The 5,088-nt window shown below is 39.3% G+C and overlaps 1 protein-coding gene across 2 annotated transcripts in view; it reads right to left on the bottom strand.

The window, feature by feature from the left end:
- Positions 1 to 5,088, bottom strand: part of UXS1 (UDP-glucuronate decarboxylase 1) — a 76,076-nt gene that overhangs the window by 67,681 nt on the left and 3,307 nt on the right. The gene's annotated exons all lie outside the window — the stretch shown is intronic.

Here is a 5,088-nt window from a genome sequence, read left to right as displayed (position 1 = left end):
AATGCACAGTTGTTTATATAACAGGCTTGCCCTGCTGCAGAACCAGCAATATGATTGGGTTTGGTGGCTGGCTGGGGTTAAATCACGACAAGGACTATGGCTCACAGAGGATTTCCTTGCCCTAAAGGTTATGCCAAGGCCAGTCTGACATTCAGGCAAGAACGATGGAAACATATTAATGCAAGTGGGTCTAAATGCACAATCAGAACTATCAGAATTACAAGCCTAAATTCAAGATGAAAATCCTCATAGGCACCATAAAAACGCTTAACAGGTCCACTAAGTTCAGGCACCAAAACCTGCAAACAGAGATGATTAAAAAAGTCTTCCACATTAGGCAGGTCATGAATCAGGCACTACACAAACCCAGTTTTCAAAAGCACGAGACTCCTAATGGACCAAATTTGAGCAAACACTAACATATAACCAAGCACCTCACTGTAAAAGTCAGTCTTAAAAATCCAAACATAAAGCCAAATATTTCAAGCCAAAAAGGCTCCTCATCCAGGATAACAGTCTTGTGCCAATTCTCAGACCTTGAAGATTTAACACCCTCACCCTGCACAGCCACACACAGTATGTACTCTATGAAGGACTTACTACTCATCCAACTAGAGAGCACTCAAAGACAGAGGCTTCCCGCTGTCTACTGAAAATGTGCAAGGGAAGAATTCATCATTAATTGGACTAGACAGAGGCAGGACTTGTAACCAAACAATTGAGACACTCACCTACAAGACAGAAAGAGACAGAGGTTCTGCTTATTCTCTCAAAGACTAATTGTAAACCTCACCCAATGACTGATTAAGGTAATAATAAGTTGCCATTAAGGTGATAGTAAGTTGCCAACAGAGAAGTGATCAGAATATCTGGAATGTTCTAAGACATAGGAAAGTCTAGTTTAATGGCCTGTAGGAGAAAGGTCTGTAGTCCTATTTTCACTCTGTTCTGAGCTATTTTTTTCCCCCTTCATCCCTTACATAAAATAATGAGAGAAAAAAATTTTTATTGTAGCATTTTTAAAAGGATTAATTGCAATTACCATGAAGATTAAAAATACATCAGTCATTAATCCCTCCCACAGACATTACACTTTGAAGTGACAGCATCCAGAGAACAACATGCCTTGGGTCTACTGATAAATAGTCGGTATTTTTAGAAAAGAGGAGATTTGTTTCTTGAAGTCTTAATCGCAGTATTGTTACTAGAGGTATTTACATTTTGCTGACTAACCATTAATCACCCAGGGTTTTCAGAAAACCCCAATTCTCTTTTTTGTTTGTTTTGTTGCCTCTTTCTGTTTTTTTCCCTGACTTCCAAGAGATTAAGCCCTAACTATTTGGCAAGCACAGCCTTCCAGTTTTACAAGACTACTCAAAACTACCTTAAACAAAAGTCAATCAGATATGAGTAAAGAATGTGGGGTTTTTTTCTACTGAATATAATTTATATTATTGGAAATTTAAAAGTTTGTTTAGTTTTTCTAGAGAAGCCCCTTTCCGAAATTATGCTGGATGCAGGGCAGTGCAATGACTGGGATACTGTCAGCAAAGGAATATTCCAAGAACTATCCTTGGGATACAAGCCAACCCTGCCTGCATTAAGTGAAAACAAACAAAACAAAACAAACTACAAAATCTGTTAAATTACACTTGAAAAAGTACAACAGAAACCACAAGCACCTTCCTGGGGTTTTGCTGAGCGTCTACTATTAAATGGACACTTCTCTGTCGTAGTCAGACCTTTAACTCTGACCAGCTGCAGAAGTCTGACTTCACAGCAGGCAAGTTATCCTTCTGGATCCTCAGAACATAGGAGCAGGATGAAAGTTTTCATCTCAATATCCTTTGAGTCTGTCATCTGCAATACTACCTATGTATGGGTTTCTATAAAACACAGATTAGTATGCTAAGAGAACCTTGCATGCCTTAATTAACTCCAAATTATCCAAATAGGCTGGGGAACCAAAAAAATAACACTACCACAACTGAAGGGGGTGGGGGGAAGCCCCAATCTCAAAAGAAGGTAGATGATCATCACAGGATGATCTCGCTTCTCTGGATCTCTTTAAATGACATTAAAATCAAGTCACAGACTACTAAAGGGCATCAACAGTAATACTCACCCATAATGTGAAATTATTAGCGACAATATTAGTTTTAGCATAGCATACATTTTAAAACAGATATTTTACAAAGTGAAACCCTGATATCCATAGAGATCCAACTGCACCAAAACCAGATGTAATCCCTTCTAAAACCATTTCTTTCCCAATTGCTTTGTTTGCATTTTCAAGGCATCAAAATAAGTGTCGTCACCAGGTCAAGTGAGGTGATTCTCTCCCTCTATTCTACTCTCGGGAGACACCACCTGTATCCAGTTCCAAGGCCCCCAGAACAAAAAGACATTGACCTGTTAGAGAGGGTCCAAAGGACTGTCACAAAAAAAACTGCAGAGTGAGGAAACACCTCTCCTGTGAAGACAGTCTGAGAGAGTTTGGGGTTGTTCTGCCTGGAACAGCACGTACTTATTGTGGCCTTTCAGTACTTAAAAGACACTTATAAAGTCTACAGAGATTTCTGGACGGCAAGTAGTTCTTCCCATAATATCCTCTGAACTGCTGCCTTGCTCAACAGTAAAGTTCCTGCCCCAAATCAAAGATAGCAGATAGGAACCACAGCTTTTCCCACCAGGTTTTCACAGAAAAGGTGCTCTCTCTTCAATGTGGACCACCGCTCTATGTCAATCCTTCAATCCCTCAGCTAGTCATCAATTAGCAAAACAAAGGCAACATAGTCACCAGAACATTTTTGTACCCTCTCTCAAGAACCAATACTTTCCTAGAAGTGTGAGATGTAACATTATGCAAATTTTCTTTCTTTACAAGAGTTAATGGAGCTTCACACTGGATGGGAAGCTGACCAAGGATACTTTTGTTATATTTCTATTAGCATCATCACTTCATGATTGAATTCTGTTCTTAGTTTCCCAGATGGCAAACTCTTTCCAAATTTTCTGTTAAGTCTTTTTTCCAGTCCTCTGTTCAGTGTTCCTACTCCTTCTTGTCTCATACCTTTAACATGTTATTCTTTACTCATCCATCGGCTACTCATCCATTGACCCATCCGTTGATGGGCTAAGACTGTTTTCAGTGGACACACAGAATGCTCCAATGGTCAGCACTGTAACTGAAACAAACTCCCTTTTCCCACCTACCTCTCACAAACATCTTCAGGTAAATTGATGCAGTAACCCCCACCTCTCCCTCCCTATGGTCCATAAATGAGATGCTGAAAACTACCAGTTTGAACAAAACTCTGCTTTGGCCAACCAACCTTACAGAAAAGAAACCAGCAATATAAATGACAGGGAAATGTTTCCCCTTTGCAAAAACAGAGTATAAAGAAGATGAAAATTCTAAGTGTTTGTCCTTAAGTAGAATGATGGCAGCACCACCTCCTGAACAAGCCACAGAAAAAAAACCAAATACTAAGTGGAAATAAAATATTAAAGACAAACATTAAATCAAGATAAGATTGGAACAGTAAGCATTAATTTCTCCAGGATGTAAAAAAATTAGTTTAAAACATCCTGCTTAGCAAAGCATAGCCAGAGTATATCTATTCCTGACCAACTCAACCGAAGCACAAACAAATTTTCCTAAGCTACATGGCTTCAGCTGGTTGGAACCCTAATGAGCAGGGAACTGGAAGCTGCTAAAGACAGTGGACTCACTTGCATAAATCCACAAATGAAAGGCAGCTCTGCAAGACATGAAGCCAGCAAGCAAATGTTTTGGGTTTGAATATTTTTGGTGGAGAATACACAGCACGCTGTACAAAAACCAGGTGAGCCTGATGTCACATACAGTCATTTCTAACTCTTCCATAGCTAGTCAATCCCAATGTCTGGTTGTAAAACAGCTGGGGAATCAAGATTTCTTATGTTCTCCACATCAGTGCTGAAGAACATTTGAGACAGTCAGCCTGAAGCAATAGTAAAGGGCCAAATTGACAGCTATTTTTCTACTATGAAAAGCAGAAGTAAAAGCCTATCAAAACATTAAGTAGTATTTAACTTTAGTTTTGAATATATGCAAGACAAGCAACATGAGAGGGGCTGGTTAAGAATCAAACTGAAAAGCTTACTCACACCTTGGTATTCTGAGAATACTACATTCTTCCTAGTTGATGGAAATCTGACAAAAACAAATGGCTAATCTTGTAAAACAAAGGACAACAACCATGGAAACTAACAATGCTGGGAGAAGTCAAGCCACTGTACTGCAGGATGTACTTCCCTCATGTTATTTTGATATTTCATTTTCAAGTTGTTTCAGTACCTCTGCTATAATTTATCTTATAAAGGAAACAAGGTCTTAAGCTTGGATCTCATGACAGCACCCTACTAAGACATTTTCCCCTGGGAAAAGGAACAAGGTTACTGATCCGCTTCCTGAGAACTATTTGATCTACAAATGAGGAAAGAGAACTATTCTACTTTACCAGAAATAGAGCTCATAGCTTTTTCATTAAGAACATGCAACTCCCTTGTCATACCAAGATATCAGCAGATTACTTACAGTAGCATAAAGACTAAAGCAAACCATGGAGATTGATGAGTTCTGGTCTTTAAATCCTGGCTACAAGTTTTTACACTGTTGTTTCCAACAACTTAAATAAGGTCCTGATTCTACAAAGACAACCACACTAAAGCATGTCAGAATGTCCACATAAAGCTGAATAAACATTTAAAATATCCAAGGGAAATGAGTTTAAGATGTTTATGTATTGACATACCAACACACAAACAGGTGGGATTTTTAAAAGCAGAACTCTCAGCCTGTATATAAGTTATTCATATTATGGTTCTTTTATGATCTGTCTAGATTTCTCATTGATAATGGCCAGTCTCTTCGCGAACGAAGAACCGGGGAAGGTCTTTACACCTTCCAGCCTGCGCATTGGATTTTTTAGGTGAGACACAGTGTGCGCGGAACTGAGCCCACCCTTTAATCCTGAGGTTCATCTGCCGGGGCCAAGCACGCTTGGACGGTGGCAGTGAGGTCCTCAGGACGTAGATGGATTG

The sequence above is a fragment of the Empidonax traillii genome, unplaced genomic scaffold, assembly GCF_003031625.1.
Source record: "Empidonax traillii isolate 1590-97213 ecotype Southwest subspecies unplaced genomic scaffold, ASM303162v1 scaffold782:size294519, whole genome shotgun sequence".
In the NCBI taxonomy this organism is placed as follows: Eukaryota; Metazoa; Chordata; class Aves; order Passeriformes; family Tyrannidae; genus Empidonax; species Empidonax traillii.
This window is presented reverse-complemented; position numbering and strand designations above follow the sequence as displayed.